The 27226-nt window shown below is 34.0% G+C and overlaps 1 pseudogene across 1 annotated transcript; it reads left to right on the forward strand.

Annotated features, from left to right (window-relative positions):
- The first annotated feature begins 12846 nt into the window (after nt 1-12846).
- On the forward strand, nt 12847-14985 carry LOC308346709 (cytochrome c oxidase subunit 4 isoform 1, mitochondrial-like; annotated as a pseudogene). The gene is made up of 2 exons: nt 12847-12882; nt 14470-14985. The product of its transcript is annotated as a cytochrome c oxidase subunit 4 isoform 1, mitochondrial-like (transcript).
- Nucleotides 14986-27226: the final 12241 nt, after the last annotated feature.

Consider the following 27226-nt stretch of genomic DNA (forward strand, 5'->3'; position numbering starts at 1 on the left):
GGGTCATTGCAGGAAATTATTATGTTTTAATGAATTCTAAAGGAAAATATTACTATGATAAAATAAATTTTAATAATATTATGAGGTGAGTGCTGTGAATTGTGTAAGATTGATGATTCACAGGCCTGTACCCCTGAAACAAATAATGCATTATATGTTAATTTTAAAAAAAAGAAAAAATATTATAAGAAAATACGAATATATCAATGAGGTCATAAACATATACCTATTTACTTATATATAAGATATATGTACATATGTATGATTTACAACAAATTTTATATCTTATACATTATTTATAAAAATATACACAGTAATAGTTTAGCTCTTTATATGAATACATGAAAATTATATTGAAGATGAGGGAAATGAATACTGACCACATATATTTTATAAGCTATTATGTTTAAAGTATGGTTTTAAAATCATCCATTGAAAATGGAGGTTAATGGTGAAAAAATATATATACACTATATACACATACATACATATGACACACACTATTATATATAAAATCCTGATATTTTCTATTTTAAAAAATTTATTTCCAGAATTTGAAAATTGTATAGAGGTTTGACATAGTTATTTCTGTTAAAACTTTCTTGGAATAAGTTAATGCTAATATTTAATTAAAGTCAGACTTCAGTAAGTGTACACTTGCTCTTGGAGAGACAAATCATTGACTAGGGAGAGAAAAACAGAAAGTGCACAAACTTCACCTTCTATTTAGAGAAATGTCAGAGTGACTAGATTGTCTATCTGCTGACCTTTGGAAGACACTGGTAGGAGAGTTTTAACAAAGAAAAAAGAGAATCAAACAAAATTGTTGTATGTATTGAATAAAGAAAGGAAGTAGAATCAAATTTAGGTATTATAATTAACCCAGGGGTGAAAAAAAGATTAATAAAATTTTTAATCTTTACTAAATTGTGTTAAAACCTGTTTAAATGAATTTGTTTTTAGATTTTATTTACTTACTTGACAGAGAAAGAGATATCACAAGTAGGCAGAGCAGCAGGCAGAGAGAGAGAGGGAAGCAGCCTCCCTGCAGACAGAGAGCCCGATGCAGGGCTCGATCCCAGGACCCTGAGATCATGACCTGAGCTGAAGGCAGAGGCTTAACCCACTGAGCCACCCAGGTGCCCCTAAATGAATATTTTTTAAAGAAATGTTTGTCCACATCACTAAAGAGTTAAATCACAATAATTATTCATAACATCACAAAGATCCCTTGGACCATTTAAGCCAGTTTTTTATATGTGGTTCCATATCACGGCCAAATTTTAATAGAGATGACTATCCCAATGACAGGAAATTCTTTGCTCAGTGTACTGAATTCATGATTAAATCTATACCAATGGAGGAAAATGGAAACTATAAAATAGGGAAGCTTGTAGGAGGAGTCAAGAGTCTAAAATTATGTTGAATACTGAAAACCCAGGGTGCACATATACCCCTTAATGATGAGTACTTTCCTACAGGTTAACAACTCCCATTGCTCTCTCTCTCTCGCTCTCTCTTTTTTCTTTTTTTTTAAGATTTTATTTATTTGAGAGAGAGAGAAAACATGAGTGGGGGAGGGACAGAGGAAGACGGAGGAGCAGACTCCCTGCTGAGCAAGGAGTCAGATGTGAGGCTTGATCTCTGGACTCCAAGATCATGACCTGAGTCAAAAGGAGACATTTAACCAACTGAGCCACTCGGGCAACCCCCTCCCCCAACCACTGCTTTCTTATATAACAAGGAAATATATATTGGGCCACAAGATGGTTATGTTTAGTGGTACATGTAAGGATATGCTACCTCTAGTCCCTACAAGTCTTAGGATCTTTTGAAAGTCTTTACTGACTTCTACCTAAGGTACCTTCCCTGTCCTTGTCCCTAAATAGCTAATGGTGTCCATTGATATTTTCCATTTAATAACTCAAAGAGAAAAGGGAAGATAATGGTATTATTTAAATTTTTTCTATCCATCACTCCATTTCATTTTGTTTCTTTTTTCCAGTAATAATTATCAAATCCTGATAGCCTTTGTAGTTATAAATAACAAACAGTTCGCTATTCCTTTAAACAAAAATGGAAATGAACATGGAAGGAAAAAAGAAGACAACTTATTTATCACTTACTTTTCTTCTGAGAACATAAGACTTTAATTTTATTAAAAACAAATAGAATCCTGGTTTTCAGTCTGGCATATAAAGAGCTTGAAAATCATCACTCCATCCTAACATTTCACTGGATTTAGAATTATTGATTGGTAAAATTATTATTCTGTCCTCTATATTTTCTTTCAAAAGTCAGATGTCAGACATATAGTTGTTCCCTGGAAACTCTGTGTGTGTGTGTGTGTGTGTGTGTGTGTGTGTGTGTGTTTCCTTACTTGAATTCATTGGGCTTCTAGAATCTGAGGCTCGATGTCATTCATTGTTTTGAGAAAATTTTCAAAGTAGCTCTTGAAATTTCACTTTTGCATCATGCTCTCCTTTCTTTCCATTGGTCCCCAAATTAACTGTTTTGGTTTTTCACTATGCTCCATTTATCCCTTATGCTCTTTTCTTAATTTCCTTTCACTTTTTCTGCATATTTTGGTCAAAACTTTCATATTTTTAACTTTCCATTTTTACCAATCCTGTCTTCAGCTATGCCTAATCTGTTAAACTTAAGCATTGTATTCTTAATTTCATTCATTGTATTTTTTTCTTAAAAAAAAAAAAAAAGATTTAGTTACTTATTTGAGGTAGGGAGAGAGAGCATGAGCAGGAAGGGCAGAAGGAGAGGGAGACAGAAACTCCAGCAAAGATGTGGGACTCAATCTCACAACCCTGAAATTATGACCTGAGCTGAAAGCAGGAGTCAGATGCCTATTCAACTATCCTGAGGTACCCCTCGTTGTATTTTTTTTTTTTTCATTTGACTGTCTTTTCTCAGATTGTAATATCTGGAGAAACTACTCATCATTATCTTGAATGATTATCAAGATACTTAAAGTCTTTGATTACTTCAGTTTCAAGATCATTTACATATCTCTTTCTCCTGGTTTTGTTTCCTCTCCTAGAGTTGGGTCATTTCCTTTGTATAAAATGATTGACAAGACTAACTTCAAGATTTGGTTGGTGTTATCTCCCAATAGAGAGATTTTTCTTTTTCTTTGTGATAGGAAATTAGAATAGTTGCATATAAATTTAATATAATATGGGATTTAGGTAATTTGAAACTGAACTTCTTTCTTTGTAAGACCTAGACAATCTTTGCTTTTGTACTTTCTTTGGTAATAGTGTTTCTAAGATCCTCACTAGAAATATGCATCGTATAAGGGTGCTGCTTTGTCAATCTCTGAAATACAAATTTTGTCTTCCAGTTGTACAGAATTACTTCAATCTATATTTACCTTCTGGTCTCATAGTCATTTTGTTGGTTTGTTTATTTGACTCTCACTCTCTAGATAGAACACCAGTTAAGAAAGCAGCAGATGCCTCAAAGAGGCTCATTTGACTCTCTCAAACTCATTGATAAAATTTCATGTTCATCTAGAGGCATTTAGTTTTCACTGGGATTTGAAACCCTCTTCATGTCTGGATGGCTTGATTGCTCAGATTACTTGAAACAACTATTGTCTGTTTATTCATTTGCTTTAAAGTACCATGGCTTTTCTAACTTTCATTGGTAGATGAATTGGTTTCATAGCATATAACTCTGCCATTACTATAAGTGGGAATTTATATATGCAAATTATCATGCATAGAAATAAGCATACTTTTATGTTAATTATCAAGAGAAAGACTGATTGTAAAATTATTAAAAGAAATCTTCTTGTAAATACAGCATTATAAGGTTTGAAACAGGCTAATATTTTAAAAGTAAAATGTTATGAACATCTCCAAAAAATCACACAGTTCTTTATTTTCACAAAGTCAACTAAAAGTTGGGTTTTCTAATTCCAGATACAGGCTCTTAACTACTCAGTTAAGTTATTTCAAGTTTACCAAATATTTTCTGTGGACTTCATGGTTAATTGTGCAGCTCTTCTTTTCTATCTAGGAAACCATAGCAGTATTCCCTGGTTGATAGTATGAAAAGTCAATGTCCTAATGTTGTTATAAGTGTATATGACAGCATAACATTTCAGTGGTTGACTTACTGAAAAACAACTGAAGAAATAATATTTTCTCAACAATTTTTACATTAGTTTACTTTTACCTCATCTTCTTGCCTGAACCATGTAGTTTTAGTCCTGTAGCCAAGCTATTGAAGCTCTATCTTTATGTATGAAAACTTAAAAATGGATTTGGAGCCAAAATGATTCACACACACATACACATACAGATAAATATATGCCATAAAACACATTCCTGGCCAATCTTAAAGTCATTTCTAAATCTCACATATTCCCACATCCCACCAACACGGCCATGTCAGGAAAGCATGTTTGTAGTGAGTTATGTCATGGATCTTTGACCCAGAAATAATATATAATAAATAATCATACCTTTTATTATTGTGTTCCAGAGTCTATTATCAGTTACCCTCAGATTGTAAAAACAGATGTCAAAATCCAAACTACACAAGACATTTAATAAGAAAAGCCATACAAGGTGCTTGGGTAGCTTAGTCAGTTATGTGTCTGCCTTCAGCTGGGGTCATGATCCCGGGGTCCTGGGATTGAGTCCCACATGGGACTCCCTGCTCTGCTGGCAACCTGCTTCTCTCTCTGCCCTTCCTCTCACTCATTCTCTCAATATCTCTCATTCTTTCTCAAATAAATAAGTAAAATCTTAAAAAAAAAAAAAACAAGTAAAAAAAAAAAAGAAAATCCATACAATTTGTGAGAATAATTTACTTCTAAGCAAAACTTTCATAGAAAATAAATTATTTTCCTATAGTAGGGATAACTTTCTGTTTCAGTGTAAAAGACTTTGAGAGCTAAAGCCTGAGGGTAAAGAATAACTTATTATGTAATATGTCTTTTTTTAAAAATTTTATTGAACATTAAAAATCTTTCTCATGGATGTTTATTGAAGGAATATTTTTCTCTCTTCTCTTCATATTATATAGTATGTCAATTAAATATATTATATAGTATGTCAATTCCTCTTTTGTTTTCAAAATATAAAAATAATCAAATCTCTTATTTCAAATCATCTCTAAGAACATGTGAAGTGACTATAGCAGAGACCAAATTTAACATTATGAGCATGATAAATTTAAAGCAGATGTTTAACTATGTAAATACCGTCAATTCAGTTAAGTGAAAAAAATGAGCACAAATGAGAGCAAAACTTTGATAAGCAGTCATGATTTCTTCTAAATCGTTTGGACAATTTTATTTTTATTTTCTTTTAAACTGATGTAGATTTTTATTGAGATTAAATTTTAATCCATTCTTGCTTTTTAAAGGAAACATCTCCCTTAGCAAAAACCAAGCTGGAATATCTTGAAGGATATAATTAACAAAACCCTTTAAAAGCTGAAAATTAGAAGTGAAAAACACTTCAAAAAATATAAAGTTCTAAATATATATCATTGCATGAAATAATGATTAAATGCAGAAGAACTTATAAGCAACTGTCTGTGTTTTAGAAAATTTAGATTTGCAATCAAAATGCAAGTATCATTTAGCTTTTATTAACTAGTTATTAACACCAGGACACTGCTACATTTTAATGAATAATGACTATCAAATACTCATTTACCTTTATGATTCAGTGATTGGTTATTATACTAACTGTAACATTATTCAGTTTTAAAATATCTACTCCTTAAGTATCTTTCTTATAGCAACTATTCCTATTATAAGGAAACAACATGCAGTTATGCTCCCACTGGGTCAGAACCGAACCTGTGCTATAATATAACCATATTGAAGCCCATTTTACTTTTTTTTCTTACCAGGCCTTTGTATTTCTATGCTAGGAAGTGTATCTATGTATTCTAATCACCAAATGTAAGCTGCACCTTAACATTATTAATGAAGTTGTTTAATATTAATGAATTTAAAGGGTGAAGAACAAAAACTTATTTTAAATATTTGAAACAGCAAGTTAGATAATTAGTTCTCATTGAAGCCATTAATTTTCACAGTACTGTTAGATCACTTATTAAACTCTTTTGATTACATTTTATATACTTGCTTAGTTAAGTGATTCTTAATTACAAAATGACATGGAAAAATTATTTCAGTTATATTTTTTTCCCTCTCTAGTGCCTTGATTGAATAAATTTCCGTACATAAGGATACAATTAATATTAGCACTTTTTAATTTTAAAGGATATATGACCATTTTATTTTATCATGATATATATACATATATATGTATACATGTACCCCCACATATATATTTATGTGAGAGAGTTTTCATTAAAGTAAGTACTAATGCAATCTTAATTGTGTTTATAGTTTAGCTTGGTATTTACCAAGACCACCTTCATAATTTAAACAGGACAGAAAACTGTACACTTTTAGATCAAACTCTTTCTTACTGAGAGTAGAGACTCAGGAAGGAAATCTAACAGGTGTCTAGCTCTCTAAGCAAATAGAACTAATGAGGCAAATTTTCATTTTGCAGAGAATAAAAGGAAAGAGTAAGACATATAGCATCAATTAAGGAATATATGATAAAGCCATCTGGCTTGATGATGTAAATAGATAAGTTCCATATGCAGTTCTCAATATTGGCAGCATTGCAAGAGTACTAAATGAGCACGAAATCCACTTAAGCATCTGCCGGGACACTCATGCAGGTAAAGGAATACCTAGCTGACACTTGATTAATCTTGCTGACCAATGCATACTTCACTCACAAAGCAAACATCAAGGGACTCTGATGAACTGGATCATATATGACCAAGACAACTATTGGGCCAAATGTAACTGATAGAGTGGGTCTCTAGAAGTAGGTGACCATGAAACTGAAAAAAGCACAATATACAGAAAGCAATACTCCAAGTTGTACAAAAGTGTTTTATAGAATTTAAAGAAACAGTGTGCCAGCTTTCATGGACAGGTATCTAAAAGGGAAAACAGAATAAAAGAATCTGGAAGTCCACGAATATGTAATGCTGACTTGCCAATCACATATTGTACTGATTCATTGATTTATTTAACAAAGACTGTTTTGTTTTTGTTTTTCCTTCTAGATGTTAGGCACCATTTTTTTCTGAGGGGAAAATTTAAAAAAAAAATAGAGAAAGAAATGCTTAAATAAACCAATGTATTTTTACAGAAAATTTTCCAAAAGGTTCAAATTTTTATTTAATATACAATGAAAAAAAAGTTAAGGTAGCCCTGAAAAAATGTTTTGCATGAGAAGAAAAACATTAAGAGAAGTTTAATTATGAACATTTTATATTCAAAATAAAAATATATGTACACTGGAAAGGACAATGCTCACTTCTGTTTCACCTAATAAAAAGCAATCTTAGAGAACAATGCGGCAAATTATGTTTTTGTAGCAGCAGTTCCCCAATTTGATGTACTCACCAGTGCACAGTGAAGATGTTTTTCATTAAGACATAGGAAATATTTGAAATTAGAACGATAATTATTGGTTATCTGATGATACTGCCAATATTTTCTTAGAAAACAATGACATGCTGGTTAAAACGATTGCAGTGGCCTATATTTCTTATAGGCAAAATTAATTCTTGCATAATTAGCACTGCTATTGATTTTACATGTATTTATTTATTAGATATGGGAACTGAGTGGTATAAATGGATAATATCTTTATTTTCATCCACATATTCATTCATTAAACAAATATTATCAAGCACCTACTATTTCTAGACACCGGCATATCACTTGGAAAATGTCAGAGAATCAACCAGAGTTATGGACTTACAGATATATTTTAAAGGTAGAGCCATCTGAATTCCCCAACAGAATGAATATAGGTTGTGAGAGAAAAAGAATCAAGAATGCCTCTGGGGGGCCTGGGTGGCTCAGTCAGTTGGGTGTCTGCCTTCCACTCAGATAATGGTCCTGGGGTCCTGGGATCTAGCCCTGCGTCAGGCTTCCCTGCTCAGTGGGGGGGGGGGGGGTCTGCTTCTCCTCTCCTTCTGCCTGTCCCCCTCCACTCATGCTCTGTCTCTCTCTTTCTCAAATAAATAAATAAATAAAATCTTTAGGAAAAAGAAAATGATTCCAGAATGTTTTTCCAGAGCAAAATTATCCTATGGATTCATAAGAGGAAATTAAAGAAAAAAAAATGATTTGAGTGGAAAAGAAGTATAAATCAAATTCCAAAGAACACTAAACCAGAGCCATCCTTCACAGAACACAGCAATTAAAATTTTGGGATAGCCTTAGATGAGTCTCACAGGAGCAAAAATAAGTAAATAGAGAAAACTCACAATAAGAAACAAAAATTGTATTTAAAAACTATGAAAAGTGAGAGGAACATGATAGTACCATTAGAGGAAAAATTAAGCTGAGAGAAAGCCTCACTTGTTGGAAAAGAGAAAGTAAAATAACACCTCCAGTCAATAAAAGGTGTTACAGTGAAGTCTTATATACACAACAAGCCACATGCATTAAAGATGTCAGATTTGAAGCAAACGGTGTTCTAAAATCAGGTCCTTCCGCTATATTCATAGCTAGAGGAATAGGATCAATAAGAATGGTAGAGGAGTCCCAGTGAGAAGCCAAGTTCTGGGAATTAAGTCTCTAAAATCGAAGAAAAAAGTACAGAATGAAGAGACAGATTTTGTCACCCCATGGTCATAGTTATGAATTAACGCATAGTCATATCTGGAGGCAATATGCTTCATATGCTATGGGAGAAGCATGTCCATGAGAAAAATAATTTTGCCTTCCTACTCACTTCCAAAAATAATCTAAATAAGTGTTCTTTATTCTTCCCATCAAATCGGAAGACTGGGCCTGTAGGAATAACAGATACATGCAACAGAATAATATTTTTGAGATACTGATTTTTTTCTCCTGACATTGCTTCCTTTTCCTCCCCCCCATTATTCCATTCAATTAAAGAGATACAGAATTATTATCTTGAGGTAAGGGATATAAGTTTGATAGAAAATATTCTGTAAGTCTTTGCTAACTTTTCTTTCTAAAGTACTACAGCCCTTGAAAAAAAAATTGGAACACTTCTAGCATATTTTAAATGTTTTGGTGAGTGAGATTTGAGGATTGCATATCATTTTGGTGGGGCAGTGTACTTTATCTGGGAACAATAAACACTTACAGTATAAACTAGACGGTTTCTCCACTGCTAGCAAAATATTACTTAGCCTGCGAGCCCTGCATTGGGCTCTCTGCTCAGCAGCAAGCCTGCTTCTTCCTCTCTCCTTCTCTGCCTGCCTCTCTGCCTACTTGTGATCTCTCTCTGTCAAATAAATAAATAAAATCTTTAAAAAAAAAAAAAGAAAGAAAAAAAAGCGGGGGCGCCTGGGTGGCTCAGTGGGTTAAAGTCTCTGCCTTCAGCTCAGGTCATGATCTCAGGTCCTGGGATCGAGCCCCGCATCCGGCTCTCTGCTCAGCAGCAAGCCTGCTTCTTCCTCTCTCCTTCTCTGCCTGCCTCTCTGCCTACTTGTGATCTCTTTCTGTCAAATAAATAAATAAAATCTTAAAAAATATATATATATATATTACTTAGCCTGAAATGTGAAGAGTGCTGAGACTGGGGAGTCCTTGCTTTGGGGAAACTGGGGAATATTCTTTTAGTTTTGTAGGAAGACAGAGAATATGGGTGAATAAAGAGACTAGAGGCAGCAGGGGATTTTGAAGGAAGGAATCCATTGACCTGGAAAGAGCTTCGGATGCTGTGTGGACATCTCGTCTCACAAGCTGACATCTAGAGGCATGGCACAGTCACAATAAAGGAAGGACTGTGCATTGTGTTCAGGCTAATTTGGTCTGAGCCTGGCAGAAATGGTGGCCCTTTTGTATGTCAGGGAAGCTATAAATGATCTCTTGTCTTGAGGCACAGAAAAGGCGGCGAGAGGTAACTGTGGCTGAAAACGCTAGGCAAAGGACAGGCAGGAGCTTCTCAGTGGAGAACCAGAGACAGTGGCCCAGGGGATGCTCTTTAATCTACCAGCTCCATGATGAAGCTGTGGCTTGAGGTGGATACAGAGAGCTGAGCCCTGGAAGAGAAGAAACTCAAAGAGGGTGCTGTCCAGCAACAGAGGAAATATCTCCCAGGAAGCCAGTGAAGTGTAGGACACAAGGAAAAGTTTTCATAGAAATAAGTTTACAATCATTCTGTTTCAGGTGGTTATACTTGAGGTTGGGCTAGGCAAACCAAACATTGAAATTTCTAAAGCTAAATTTAAATATGTCAGATTAGGGAATAGAAAAAATTCCTCACTTTTCCCAAGTACAGGGTTTTAAAGATTAGGCTATGGATGATTTTTAATAAAAGTCTGGGGGCACCTGGGTGGCTCAGTTGGTTAAGCAACTGCCTTCGGCTCAGGTCATGATCCTGGAGTCCTGGGATCAAGTCCCGCATCGGGCTCCCTGCTCGGCAGGGAGTCTGCTTCTCCCTCTGACCCTCTCCCCTCTCATGCTCTCTCACTCTCTCTCTCCTCTCTCAAGTAAATAAATAAAAATCTTTAAAAAAAAAAAAAAAAGTCTGGATGAGCTTGTTGCTATTGTTTTGTTTTGTTTTGTTTTTCTTTAATTTTGTGTTGTTTTTTTTTAACTTAGACATTCTAACTAAAATGGCTGGGATTGACAACATTGAATAATGCCATTTTGGACACTTGTAGTCTCTTATTATCATTCTACCCTTAAAATTTCTGGCAGAGCTTAGAGGGGTGGCAACAAAATAGAAGTTTGTTGTTTTTTGATTTTGGGGGGGGTTTGCCTGAATGAACTGATATCTTTATATCATGGATCTGTAAAGATATTAGTGTTACAACTCTCTTAAAGGCTTTGCTATTTAAGTGGATTTTTAAAATATCAAATTTAAGTAACTTTTTAAAAATACCAAATTTAAAATATCAAATACGCTGTCTCGTGCATATTGTAGGTGTTTATCAGCACCCCTACCTACTAGACGCCAGGAATTCCACCCCACCCCAGTTTCCTGGTGACATTCAGAAATGGCTCCAGATTTTGCCAAATGTGTTCTGGTGGGCGGTGAGGAGGGCCACAAAATCGCTCCCAGATGAAGAACACTGCTCCGGTAAAATGATATCAAAAGTTAATAGCTGTATCTTTAATAACTAAATTTACTAAGCACTGAGTATGTGCCAATGATTCAAACCTATGCAGACTGACATCAAAGTGCTTTGCAGTGGGTTAGAGCTACCCTCTATCCCAGGATAGAAAGTTCCCAGAGCCTACTGTCTAATACTTCTAAGACTTAATACTAGCTGCAAGGAGTCTGGGGAATGAAATTTTTATTTTGGAAATTCATGGAGCCAGTTAAATTTGTAATGCTATGAAAGAGGAAAAATCAGGTTTGGAGGACAACTAGAAATCTGTGCCCCTGGCTAATTGGAATAAATAGTTAATTGTATCTCCTATGAAAACATTATCTTCATCTTCCCTCCTAGTATAAGAATCAATATTGATGAACTTGTTTAGATGACCTATCCTATACTAGATTCTCTACATGCTATGTGATTAATACTGAAATATTTGTCTATTAAAATAAATATAAAATCGGGCACCAGGGTAGCTCCGTGGGTTAAGCCTCTGCCTTCAGTTCAGGTCATGATCTCAGGGTCCTGGGATCAAGTCCCACATCGGGCTCTCTGCTTGGTGGGGAGCCTGCTTCCCCTCTCTCTCTGCCTGTCTCTCTGCCTACTTGTGATCTCTCTCTCTCTGTCAAATAAATAAAATTTTAAAAATTAATATAAAATCAAAAATAAATTTGAGGTTTGTTACCAAAAGTATCCCTCTTATTGTTCTTAAGAGGTGCCTCTATGGGAATCCCTGACCCTTTTTTCCAAGGTAAGCATTTTAACACCAATGTTAGGGTAAAATAACAGCATCCGTGAAACTAACAACTAAAGTACTATGTATGATTTGTTCAATCATTTTGTCATATGAAATCTAATATATTTTATGATTTTCAAAGAATATATGATGTCCCTCTTGCTGTGTCTATTGGCTTGAAATCAGGACTGCTTGATGGCAGAGTTTATGGCCTTCACTACCATTTCTGATCATTGCTGTTATGTGGGGAATCCTTGAGGTATGTTATGATATGCTAGTTTTATAAACTACCTTTTCTTTGACATTGCATTTTTTTTTTTTTAAAGATTTATTTATTTTATTTATTTGTCAGAGAGAGAGAGAGAGGAGCGAGAGTGAGCACAAGCAGACAGAGTGGCAGGCAAAGGGAGAAGCAGGATCCCTGCTGAGCAAGGAGCCCGATGTGGGACTCGATCCCAGGGCGCCGGGATCATGACCTGAGCCGAAGGCAGCTGCTTAACCAACTGAGCCACCCAGGCGTCCCTGACATTGCATTTTTTTAAGAGTATTTAAGCTGCTATTAAATGAGAAACGTACTAATGTTACCAGTGGGAGAGTCTGTATTGTGTGAATAGAGGTCTTGATCCTTGGATTCCTCACAAGAGCATTTAGGTGGGAATCTAGGCTTGAATAAAGATAGCCAGAAGGGAAGTAACAAGTATAAAGCAGTTTTATTAAAGCGAAAGTGCAGTCTCAAGGTGGGAGAGCAAGGAGGTTCCATGAGGTGAAACTGTCCCTAGGTTCTTTAGGGATTGTATATTTGTTTTGTCTCTTTGGGCTGGGAGGAGCCAAGATATATAGTAGGGTGGTCGCTAATGAAGGCTGCTTCTAAGCATTTGGAGAACCTCCCCCAACAGGTTGGAAGGAGGTGATTTTGACCCTGCAAGGTTTGCTCCCCAATCATCATGGCAACCTTTTCCATGGAGATGGAGGCTGTAACTGTAATGCAAATGTATTAATGAGTCTAGGAGTTACCCTGAGGTAGAGGAGGAAGAGGAGAATGCATGCTCACAACCAGTGGCTCTTAATCCGTCAGCCCCAAGGTCTTAGAAGCCACAGGTCAGGATGTTGTGTCCTTGGGTTTACTTATCACCATCCTTGCCTCTAGAAATTTCTCTATTATTCCCCTCCAAGGACTTGGGACTCGGACTTGGAGTGTTCCTTCCACTGCTCATGTCTAGCTTCTATGTAACACTAACTGATACTATTGCCTGCTTCTAATTTTTATGAGAGGGAATTAAGAGTTCCACTATTAAGTTTAAAACTGACCATGAACAATAATATATCTCTGCAATTATATTTGAAATCTGAAGATTTAGAGACAGGGCCCTAGAGCTCTCTGGAATTAGTGTATTGTCATTAATATCAGGAGGAAGCTGTCCAGGATCAAGAAGCAAAACTAGGGGTGCCTGGGTGGCTCAGTCAGTTAAGCGACTGACTCTTGATTTCAGCTCAGGTTATGATTTCAAGATTGTGAGAACAAGCCCAAGTGGGCTCCATGCTGAGCATGGAGCCTGCTTAATATTCTTTCTCTCCCTTTTCCTCTGCCCTGCCCACACTACCAACATGCTGTCATGTTTTCTCTCTCTTTCTGCCTCTTAAAAAAGAGGGGGTGGGGGGGAAAGACAGAAAATGTTTGTCAGAGGGAAGTATAAGAGTCACCAAATCAGTGTGAATGGGAAGAGTTTAAACACTAGAGAAGGCCCAGACAAGTAACACATTCCTAGGCAAGCTAAGACACAATGGGCTGCCATTGAATCATGAACTAATACTAAAACTACACATTAATTAGAATAGATTATTTGTCTTTTCTTTCTCAGTATATTTATATTCAAACTGCTAATACATAATTAATACAATTCTTTGTCTCTATCCTATATTGTTTATTATAAGCGATCAGATTTAATAATAAATAAACGCACTTTTAAGAGAGAAGTCTTAGATTAAGATACCAAAATGACATTGTGATTATCATTCTGGTGAATTTGTTTACAAAATGAAATAACAAGAATTCACAGCATTGTTTCCAGCAGAAGTTCTGTCTTGATTAAAGCAGCAAATAGACCCACAAGTACACCAGGATATAGAGTCTACCTTCTTGTAGCCCTTTCTGAAAATCATACCATGTCATCTTATTACTATGTTTGGTTGTGAAATATTTCTAATGTCATGCTCATGGGAACATTGAATATTGTGTACTTTAAAAATAACATAGTTTGCAAGCAGTGTCAGAGTTGTTGATTCTTCATCCAAAAACATAATTTCCATTTTATGGAAATTCACCACATGCAATTTCATATTTTTATTTTCACAGATAATCATGGATAGTTAAGAATAAACAGATTTTTGCCTTCTAAATGACCATGTTGTTAACATATTTGAAAATATATCTTCCTATGTGCCGTTTTCTTCTTCAACATAGACTTTCAGCAAATCTGTCAACCTGAAATTCCTGTTTTAATGTTGAGTACAATTTTAATTATTTTATATTTGGATCAAAAATTATATTTTGGGGCAGTGGACAGTAGTGGCAGAATGTTGCTACCAGAGTGTTTAGCTTAATTGGCAAGTGAGCAATTTCCACTCAGTGTGTGTAAGAGCACATGGAAATGTCCTGAAGAATGAAGACTATGCTCTCCCCCGAGTTTTGTCCACCAGCTATCCCCGCTATCCCCTTGCCTGAGGTGGCCCACATCAAGAACCTCTCCACCAGAAGACTTTAGAAGAGGAGGAGAGGGCTTCCTGGAGCAGCCTCTCTACTAATGAAAAAGTTGAATTGTACCCCATTAAGTTCAATTAGAGCTTTGCTGAAATGAACAGAAGCAGGAAAGAGTGGAAGATGATTGTGGGTGATGGCATGATCTTCAAGGACTTCCCCACTCCTTCTGATCTGGGAGAAGCACGATGGGTACAGCTCCATCCCCCACACATTGGAAGAGGAGTGGGTGACCAAGCAGACCAAGAGGATGCTGTACATGAAGGTCAGCCTGATTCACAGGTTCTCAGCCAGGTGGTACTACAACAAGGAGGAATGGAAGAAATAGGAGCGTGCCACTGGCCTCCCCTTGTTCTGCCACCTCCATGCATCTCCATGTATTTACTGGAAATGGTTATGTTGCTGCACCAATGCTAATAAATGAGCAGTTTATGTGAAAAAATTGTACTTTGATTTCTGTGTAACTCTGAGTAAATGTCTGTCTTAGGTAACAGAGCAGACTATGATTGAATGTTTGATCTGCTCACAGTTTTCTGGGAAACACGTATCACTGCTCCATATAGATGCTGTAAGGAAGTTGATGTTTTTGTAACTTTTACTAGTTCTCTCATTTGTTGATCTTGTCTACTGTGAAAACAGTATGGTTTTCTTTTCTTTTCCAACACTTTCCTCCTCAAATTTATTTATTTGGTATTTTTCACTTAATATATTCTTGTATCTATTTTAATATTACTTTATTTCAATGTCTGCATATACAGGATGCTTTATGTTTAAAGGATCCTTTAAAAATCATGTATTCAGCCAGAACTTGAGGAGCAAGAGAAATTTCAGTCTGCACAGGACTTATTTTCTGATACCTGCAATGGCTTCAAATAGCAGACAGTTCTACAGTGGCTCTCATGTTATTCCTTTTTCTTCTTTTATTGCTACAACTGAAGTTTTAGAATAACCGTTATTTTTCTTAAGTCTCTGATAGGATTTAGTCTTACTAACTTACAAATATGAAAAGATGAAATTTTTAGGGATTTTCACTGTAAATTCTAAATTGTGGAATTGAATACTGGAAAGTACGTGAAAGGCCCTAGATAAGATGGAATCAGAAATCACTTTACGTACCTTTTTAAATGACTCATCACTTTAATGATCAGAGCTGATGAATAGGAGTGAATAAGCATTCATTATAAATTTCAGCATATAAGGGCCTATCAAATTTTCCTCTTTCACATCTGGGTTTTCTGATATGTTAAGCACGCATTCTCTTGGATTCTGTCTTAAGATCAATAAAACGTGGCCTCTCTGTCCTAGGTTCATAAAATGATTGGATGTCCCTCATATGAACTTCCTCAGCAATTGGATTTGCTTGAACTTGACATGCACTCCAAGCATTTGTTGCCCATACTCTCCATTTATTTCTAACACTTAGATTAAAGTAATTCCATAGGAAGTTCTTGCTTCAAAAATAGTTAAGAAGATGTACACATGGCAAACAAGCATGTGAAAAGATGATCAACAATTTAAAGATTTTATTTACTTAGAGAGAGAGCAAGAGTGCAAGCAGGGGGAGGGGCAGAGGGAGAACAAGATTCTCAAGCAGGTTCTGCACTGAGCATGGAGTCCAGCTCAGGGTTTGATCTCACTTGTGACCTGAGCCAAAATGAAGAGTCTGACACTTAATGGAGTGAGCTACCAGGCACCCCAAGACGATCAACAATTTAAATAATGAGACACCACTAATTACCTATTAGATTGGCTAAAATCCAAAACACTAACCATAGCAAATGCTGATGAGGTTGTGGAACAATCGGGACTCACATTCATTGTTGATAGGAATGCAAGATGGTACAGACATTTTGGAAAATAGTATGGCAGTTTCTACAAAGCTAAACATACTATGATCAAAATCCAAATTCTTTATATTTATCCAAAGGAGGTCAAAACTTATGTTTACACAAAAACATGCCCACAGGTGTTTGTAGCAGCCTTATTCATAATTGCCAAAATGTAAAAAAAAAAAAACAGTTGTCCTTCAGTAGTAGCTGAATGGATAAACTCAGTCTATAAAGACACTGGAATATTTTTTGGCACTTTTCAGTGCTAAATGAGCTATCAAGCCACAAAAAGACATGGGAGAAATTTAAATGCCTATCACTAAGTGAAAGAAGCCAGTCTAGAAAGACTACACATAGTAAGATTCTAACTATATAACACTCTGGAAAAGGCAATACTGTGGAGACAGTAAAATGATCAGTGTTTGCCAAGAGTTTGGGAAGGAAGGAGTGAATTGGTGAAGCATAGGGGTTTTTAGGGCAGTGAAACTATTCTGATGATAATATAATGGTCGATACGTATTATTATGCATTTGTCAAAAGCCATATGATGTAAAACACCAAGAGTGAATCCTAATGTAAACTATAGATTTTAGGTAATAATGCATCAATATAGGCTCCTCAGTTGTAACAAATGCAGCACACTGATGCGAGATACTAATAATCAGAGACACTGTGTGTATATGTATGCATGTGTGTGCCTCTGTGTAGGGCTGGCGGTAACATGGAGGTATATCCAAACTCTTTCTACTTCATATTCAATTTATCTATAAATCTAAAAGTTCTTGAAGAAATAGTCCATTTATTTAGAGTTGTTGAATAAACAAATACGTTTTCTAAAACCTGATTACATTTTAAATCATCATAAGGCAATTTAAAATTAAAAAAAAAAACAAAGTTAATTTTGGTTAAATTAAATTTAACATTCAGTGCTTTCACCTAGAATATCTGGTTGGAAATCTGATTGCTTGACTGCACCTGACTTCAGGTTTAATTGAAGAATGAACTTTCTCCAAACTGCTGAATACAGTTGTGCTCCTCAGAGCACAACTCCTTGTTGTGCTCCTCCTTCAGGTTCATAGGTAACAAAAGAAATTATACTACTTCTGTCATGTCAAGTCAGTACAATGGCCCAGTGCTCGGGAGCTGATTCCAACTGCCTTATGGTAATTGATGTGTTGCTTTTCTTTCTAATTTGTTGATACATGTTGTCTGTTTGAATTTGGTCATGATGAGTATTTACACCATGGACATCAACAAATGCTACAAATCAGTTAATTCCTTTTTTTTTTTTCTTTTCTGCTTTAGCTTAGAGAGCTGGTTTACCAATATACCATTGACTAATATCTTAAACTTATTATAAAAGCTTCTCCCCAGAAAAGACAAAAAGATGACACTTATGACATGAGTATTTTTCTACATATTTTTATCCTCTTGATTTTCTAGAGCCAGTATAGTAGTTTGATGTATAAGTGTCTAAATTGCATTCTTATAGCAGAAATGAATCAAGGGATCATAAAAGCCTATAGGCAAAAAAGACTGTGGGTTAGCAGAGATGTCCATAAATGATTAATTGGAATCATAGAAGGAACTGAAGGAGAGTCCATATGTACATGCCTGAAGCACTCAAACAATTCTGCCTTAAGGTAATTGTCAAAACCTAGTGATTAAAAGATAATGGGGGAGAATACTAAAGTTTATTTTTTTCTTGCATACCTAGTGGACTCCATGTTCTTTATATTAAGCTTATGTAACATTAATGCATATTGAAAGAATTATAGCACCAGGTTGTGGAATTCCAAATAGCAAGATGAAGATTATTGGTGGCACATTGAGAAAAAGAACTGTATGGGGACAAAATGCAAAATCACTAGCACATACATAACTGGTTATTAAAAGAAATTAATACACTAATGTAAAATGCACAACATAATTGTGCCAAGCACTGTACTAGGCATAGGAAACACAAAAATTAACTCAGAGCTGGTAAGAGTTCCCAAGTGGTGGAATACAATGAAGAGACTACTGGAAACAGTAACCATGTCTGTCTGACAGTTAAGCTCACTCTGCTTGTTTTTCAAGCTCTTGGTACTTTTGAAAAATATTTACTCAGCACTTGTAAAATGCCCTTTAATTTGGGTTTGAATGATGTTTTCCCATGATTCAACTGGGGTTATGGATTTTGGAGAAGAATACTGCAGAGAGGATGTTGTCTTCGTATTGCATCATACATCAACTTGCCTATTCTGGTGATGGTAAACCTTGATCACGTGGTTAAGGGGAGGTTGTCAAACTTCTCCACTGTAAAGATGCTCTTTTTTTCCTTTCTGTACTCCATTCTTTGAAAATTATTGATTCCAGCCAACACTCACAGGGAAGAGAAGTAAGTCCTACATTTTAGTGGGAGAAGTATCTTCATATATTATTTGGTATTCTCCTTTAAGGAAAATTTGTCCTTTCTCTGTCATTATTTATTTTCTCAATCATTTATGTATATCATCATGGACTCAGTGGTATTTATTTAATGACTTGAGTTATAATCCAATACTATGTTATTTATTTTGTTGCTCAATTATTCCAAGTTTGGCCATTGAGAGCTCTTTCACATTGCCTTCTGTGTCCTTCTGATATTACTTATTTCTTTCTTTTAATTTTTTCCGGTTTTAGCACTTATTAGCTTCTAATACTATAAAGTTCTCCATCTCATCACTTATTTTCCCTCCCCTAGGCTTAGTATAAGTAATTTCTTTAAGAATATCTAGTTACTTTTCCTGGAGAATGGGTATTTATAAAGTAAAGCCTGGGTGCTAAGTGTGCTTGTTTCTACTAAGACATTCACTGCTTCTATATCGTCTCTAATATACGCCATATTGGTATTAGTCTGTATTCCATTCTGGCATCCTCCAATATCCTGGTTAATTTTTAAATTTTCTTATATTAAAGATCACTCTTTGTGATATACAGATATTGACAAATACAAAAAGTCATGGATCCACCAATCCAGTATCATACAGAAGAGTTATTACATAACCCTCAACATTTCCTTGCACATTTCAATTTTTATTGCTGTATAGTTGATATACATTTTTATATTAGTTTCAGGTATACAACATTGTTATTGGACAGTTCTTTACATTACCGAATGCTCACCACCATAAGTATAGTTACCATATGTCAATATACATAGTTATTACACTGTTATTGACTATATTCTTTATGCTGTACTTTTCATTCTCTTGACTCATTTATTTTTATAACTGCTTCACTTATTTCCTCACCTTAATCTCCTTCACCTATTTTTCCCATCTCCCCCCAACTTTCCATCTGGAAACCACTAGTTCTCTGAATTAGTGAGTCTGTATCTGTTTTTTTGTTTGTTTTATATTTTAGATTCTACATATAAGTGAAATCGTATGGTATTTGTCTTTATCTGTCTGACTTATTTCACTTAGCATATATATACTCCCTGGGTCCATTCGTGTCACAAATGGCAAGATTTCACTCTCTTTTAGAGCTTAGTTTTTTATATATATATATATATATATATATATATATAATATGTATATATATTAGTTAGAGCTTAGTTAGAGCTTAATTAGAGCTTAGTTATATATATATATATAAGCTTTTAGAGCTTAGTTTTATATATATATGAGTTTACTATATATATATTTACTATATATATTTACTATATATATATGAGTTTACTATAAAAAATGTACATATGTACATATGTACATATGGAACCAACCTAATTACCCATACATAGATGACTGGATAAAGAAAATGTGGCATATATATATATATATATATATATATGTAATTAGATTGGTTCCATATGTACATTTCTTTTGTAGTAAACTCTTTTCTCTCTTCAAAATCCAGGAGAAAAAAAAAGTTATTGAACTATTTTCTTTCCCAGTGGTTTTACCTCTTCCAGAATATCATATACATGGAATCATACAACATATACCTCTGAGCATGATTTTTTCTTTCGGCAGAGTGTCTTTAAGATTCATCCATTATGGGATGCCTGGGTGGCTCAGTCCATTAAGCGTCTGCCTTCAGCTCAGGTCATGATCCCAGGGTCCTGGGATCAAGTCCCACATTGGGCTCCCTCCTCAGTGGGGAGCCTGCTTCTCCTTCTGACTACTCTGCCTACTCCCCCTGCTTGTGCTCTGTCTCTGACAAATAAATAAATAAAATCTTTTTTAAAAAAGATTCATCCATTTTTGGTATCAGAATCAATAGCTCATTCCTTTTTATTATTCCACATATCATTTACATGTTGAAACAAATCTTAGTTACTTCCAATTTTTAGAAACTATAAAAAAGACTGCTATAATAATCCATGCACAAGTTTTTAGTTAACATAAGTTTTATATTTACATATGTAAATACATAGAAGTGTGATTATTAAGATTAGATTACAATATGAAGTAAAATACAGATACCTTAACACCATTTGCATTTCTTTACCCTCACTCCTTTATGACGTACTCATCTATAATATTACCTCTACATAAAATCAGGGTCAGATTAAAACATTTTGTAATTATTTTTGGTTTTAACAGTCAGACACAATCTTAAAAACTCGAGAGAATGGTCTTATTTTTACTAATATGTTTATGCTTCCCATTAGTCGTTCTTAATTCCTGATGTTTTACATTTTCTTCCATTGTAACTTATTTCTTACATGCCCCTTCTCAGAAGATTCTGCCAATGGTACTCTGAATTCTACCTCCTTTAGTAATAAGGTGGCAACGCACCCACATTTGAACTGTAACCCACAGAAATGAGTCAGTAAATGCATTCTGAATCTAAGCAAATTAACTACCTCCTAAAATAGGAGATTTACAAAGGAACCATAGTCTTATGACACAAAATATTTTCAGGGTGGAATGCAAACTTATTTGTCATTCTAAAAATAGTTGTATCAGGCAAGATTTAATGAGACAAGAACCTGTAGGATATTTATATTAAGAAGTTTATTGCAAAACATTGGCGTATCTGATTCTGGAGGCTAGCTAGGCAAGTCTAAAAGTCATTGGACAGGCTGTCAGGAAGAATAAGCTGGAGCTATTGGGGTTGAGCTGGAGCTGCAATCCTCAAGGGAATTTTTTTTTTTTTTTTTAAGGAAGCCTCAACTATGCTTTTTGAGGTCTTTCAAATAATTGTGTCAGGCCCACTTATATTATCTAAAATAATCTTCAACTGATTATGGACTTTAATCACATCCATAAGATACTTTCATTGTAACACCTAGATTATTGTTTTATTGAGTAACTAGGGACAATCCTCTAGTCAATGAACACATTAGAAAAAACAAAATCTCAATATGAATTAGAAAAGATGATGAGCATTAACACTAAGATGACACAGGTGTTAGAAATCTCTGACAAGGATTTCAAAGCAGCTGCCATTTAAAATAGTCTAATAAGCAATCATAAACACTCTTGGAACAAATTTAAGTTATCAAAAAATCTCAGCAAAAAGAAAAATAGAAGATGCAAAAAAGAAAGGAAAAATTTTGAATTAAAAAGCACAAAAACCAAAATTAAAAAAAGGATGGATTCAATATCAGAATGGAAACAATAGAAGAAATAATGAATTTGAAGATAAAGCAATAGAAATTTTAAGAAAATGCATTGAAAAATCATAAATTGATAAATTGTGAGACAATAACGAAAGGCCTGATAAAGGAATTATTCATCAGAGTTCAGAAAAAGAAGAGAAAAGAATTGTGGCACCAAGGAAGAAAAAAATTGAAAAAAAAATATTGGGGGCTGAAACACAACAAAATATAAACTACAAAAATCTTGAAAGCAAACAGAATGAAACTATATATTACCTGTGAGAAATGACAATTCAAAAGGCAGTAGATTTCTCATCAGAGAGTGTAGAGACAATAAGAAAGTGGCACGTAATTTAAATGCTGAAAGAAAAGAACTGCCTATCCAGTATTCTATATCCAGCAAAAGTATACTTCAGGAATGAGCAGATCTGCTCTAAAGAACATCTAAAGGAAGCTCTTTAAACTCAAAACTTTTACCAGTTATTATTTCTGAGAATTAGAAGAGCAAGAGAGAGAATTAAAGTACATAGCAATTCTTTTATTTCAAATGAATGCATTTTTCTATGATTAATAGTTTAACAATAAGATATATTTCACAGTTTTAAACTTCAAAGTATGAATTTTGAAAGGATCCAAAACAAGAGTAAGCGTATAGTCCAGCTAGAGTATCTTCAGATAAAGCAAAGCTTAAATTTATAAATTAATAGCCAAAAGAAAAATACTACAAAAAAAAGGCAAAGAATATGAACAATTTACAGAAAGTTAAATCCACATGTTACTAAATACATGAAAAGATTCTCAACTTCCCAAGCAGTCAGAAAAATAAAAATTAAATGAAAATTAATCATCATTTTATATCCCTCAGATTAAAAATTTTTAAAGGAATGATTCCAACATAAAGATGTTTACTCAAGCATTGCTTGTTGAGTTAAGCAGTAGAAACAAAAAGAATGCCATCAATAAGTAAAGAGTTGAATAAATCATAATTTATACCAATATCCAAACACAGAACACTGTACTGACTTTTATTTTTTTAAGTTGTTATTTAAATTCCAACATATAGTGTAATATTAGTTTCAGGTGTACAATATAGTGTTTCAACACTTATCTACATCACCCAGTGTTCATCATGATGAGGGTAGTCCTTAATCCCCATGACCTATTTAACCCATCCTCCTACCCACCTCCCCTCTGAAAACCACCATTTTGTTCTTTATAGTTAAGAATCTGTTTTTTAGTTTGCTTCTCTCTTTTTTCTTTCCCCTTTGCTCGTTTGCTTTTATACTGACATTTAAAAGTGTATATTAAATTTATAACAACTGACTTAGATTTTTATGACATACCAAAAAATGATAAAGCAAGATGCAGAAACTATGTGTAATATAGACACTTTTTTAAACATAAAACAAAAACATGCAGTTGCATAACTGAATGTATATGTGTATGAGTGCTTGTGAATATATTTTTATATAGTTATGATCATGGGGTTCGCTATGCAAGAATACACATTACAGAGTTAATGACATTTGTTACTTGTGGTAGTATGGATGGGATACACATGAGACAGCAATAGAGAGGAGTGTATGTAAAATAAAATGACTCAGTATATTTTGATGAATTCAATAATAAAGCCTCTCTAACAATAAGGAGACAACTAAGCACAAATTAGGAGCAAACAATATCCAGTGTGGAAAACACTGTAAAAAGTTGCAAACCTGTCCTCCTACTGAATATCTTAATGAAACCTATGACACCTTCAACCACACTGGTTCAAGGTTATTAACAGCTCCCTAGAGATGAACATTTTAAAATTAATTTGGGAATATATTTTATATTATACACATTAGTTTGTATGGAAATATGTATAGTATACTATATGGCATTTTCACTTAAAATAATGAAAATGAAATAAAACCACAAGGAAGCTTATTTTTCTTATGCACTTACCAAATTTATGCCTTTGAGCACAATGCATTTGGGAGTGGTGGGGAGGGAGTGCAGCAAAACAGTGTGAAATTCTCCCATGAAAGCATGTAATTACTTTGTTTTTGAAACCGTCAAATTTCCAAGCTTGCCAGATTTGTACTTAGTTTAAAATGTTTCATAGATTTTATACTCTAGATAGGACAAACCAACATCTGCATAAAAATTGTATGGAGAAACCCATGTAACCAAATGTGAATCTATATCAAAGCTAATTATTAAGTGTGTTGAATGAGTGGGGACTCAGTCAGTTCTTAGCAGATAGAATTACAATCTGAAGTGATTTCTCTGACTAAATACATCGGTCTGAAATTGAATGATATCTGAGTTAGATGTATTCTCTGTTGATTTGTTAGATAGGTAGGTAAAGAGATAAATAAATAAATAACTTATTGCTCAAAATAAGAATTTCCAGTCTTTGTAGTGGAAAATAAGGGCAATGCATGTTACTAAAAAGGAAATTTGAAAAGTTTCCATTATCATTATTGTCCTTTAAAATTAGTTAAAATTAAACCTAGTTTGGGGATGAATGTAAACAACCAGTAAGGTATCGGTTTTAGACAAAAAAAAAAAAAAAGAAAGAAAGAAAAAGTTTTCATAAGGACATAAGATGATATCTTAAAATCTGAGTCCTTCCTGAGATGTAAATTCTAAAAATCCTCTAATAAAATAAAAATTACTTCCCACAGGTTATAAAAATAGTCATGTTAAATTGATACTTGTTCTATCTAGAACTATTTGAATAAACCTAACATAAACCACATGGCACACAGAATACATTTAAAGAAATTTCTTGGTAAAGAGACAATTGGGATACTGAGTCTACAATATGAAGATTGACATAGACTATTAAGGCTAAGACTAATGAGCAATGTTATCTGGTGAATAAATAGAGCTTCTGGTTTTTAAATTTTTGACAACTTGTGCTCTGAATTTAACTGGATAATCTACATACTGAAAACATTTGCAAGTGAGAATGGAAAATTCTACCTGAGATTTTATGCACACACTCTCAATCTTTTGGACTTATAAACCTAACTATTATGAGAACTGTTTGGAAACTAAGTCATCAAGCAAACAAAAACTTAACTGTTTTCAGGATTTTTCACGTGATTGTTCCTCAGAGAGAAAGACTAGATTGATCCACTAAGAGTGTCCTTCCCATGGAGCTGAAGTTGGCAATGAAAACATTGTGTACCTAGAACTAGTCCAGTATGTATGAAGAGCTGAGAATTTCATGGAACAGGTTAGGGTTAGAAGATTACAAGAAATTGACCAAAATGGTCATAGCCACAAGGAAGATGCAGAACTGTAATAAAAACAATCTAGGATTTGGAGTGTGGGGGAGAAACAATCCAGAAAGATAAGACAACTTCAGATTGTCAAGTTAAGTGGAAACGGTGATGTCAGAAAAAATGAGAGGGCCATTACCCGTAATCTTTCCTGTGCACAAATAATTTAATGGGCATATACTTGAAAAGTAACTACAGTTGGCCCTTGGAAAATGTGGGGGGATAATGGTGCTGGCCCCCGTGCTGTTGGAAATCCATGTATTAACTTTTGACTCCCCTAAAACTTAACTACTGATAGTTTACTATTGACCAGAAGCTTTCCTGATAACATAAACAGCCAATTAACACATATTTTGCATGTTTTATATTATATACTGTATTCTTACATAAAGTAAGGTAGAGAAAAAAATGTTAGAAAAATCATAAGGAAGAGAAAATATATTTACAGTACTGCACTGTATTTAGTGAAAGAAATCCACATGTAAATTGACCTGCACATTTCAAATCACTACATTGTTCAACTGAAACTAATGTAACATTGTGTGTTAACTATACTCAAATAAAATAATAAAAGAATAAGTGGAATTGCACAATCCAAACCCATGTTGTTCAAAGTATAATGAATTTCATTAAAATATTTCCTATCTTAATTTCAGTCAGAGGTAATATCCAATAAAGATTCTTTTTAAAAAGGTAAAATTTCAAGTCATGTTAAGAAGAGTCAGATATCTCTGTTTTGTACATGAAGAATAGAATGTCAGGGGAGCAAAACATATGAATGATAGAAGCAAATATTTATATGATGGGTTTTTGATGTTTCAGTTATAAAATGAGATTCCAAATTCTATTCATTCATGAAATAAATATCTGCTGAATGTTTATAATGTGGATTACATGCTGGCTAGCACTGTAAAATGTGGTAATGACAATTTAATTAAGTGGCAGTAATGACAAATGATTTCTAAATATCAAAAATGCATTTTAACATAACATATAATTCTGATACCAGTGATATATCATAAAAAATGTGAGAATTTCATACTGGGAGTAGAACCAGTCCTTTTCTTACATTACTGTAGTGGCAGGATATATTTTCATTAGCAAGAGAGAAAAAAAAATCACATAAGAAAATTAAATCAAAATCAATCTTTTATTTATTTCATATCTAGTGCCAAAATGTGGACTTTGGTGAAAACATTATAAACATTTAAAACCATGCCTTTTTATAACCTTTTAAACTCTAAAATAAAGATTTTTTTTCCACTAGAATCGATTATACCAAAGGGAAAATACTCAGAATATAATTAACCTATTTTATAACCCAATATTTTTATGAAAGAAGTCATATTAGCTTTATAAAAAAAAAAGTAACAGTGGACACAAAACTCACTAGGTAGCAAGTGATGGATTTTAAAATATGTTAGAAGAATTTAAGTGTACAATGTTGAGTTTTGTTGAGGAAAGTTACCTTTAAATCCAGTAATGATTCCAACTGGAAAAAAAAAAAAAGCAAATAAAACATGACAAAGATGTTTAAAGAAAAAAGCTTTGAGAGGAAGTTTTTATAATTGACTTTTCAGGATAAAATAGAAATCACAAAGCAGAGAATAATAAAACAACAGAATACTACAACAGAATTAGATGTAAAACCAGTACATGTGGAAAATTTTTATCACATATTCATCTCAGTATGAAATTGAGCTATAATAGAAATTCCTAAAACATTATGAAGAAAATGTTTGGTGTTCTGTATGAAATTCAACATATAGCTGACATTCTCTCTTTTATGAACAAAGATAACTACCAATTCCTTGACTACTGTTTGATCTTTTATTCTGTTGTCATGATAATGGTCCCAGTAATTCCACCTAAGGACTATATAACTAACTCAAC

The sequence above is a fragment of the Martes martes genome, assembly GCF_963455335.1.
Source record: "Martes martes genome assembly, chromosome: 7".
NCBI lineage: Eukaryota > Metazoa > Chordata > Mammalia > Carnivora > Mustelidae > Martes > Martes martes.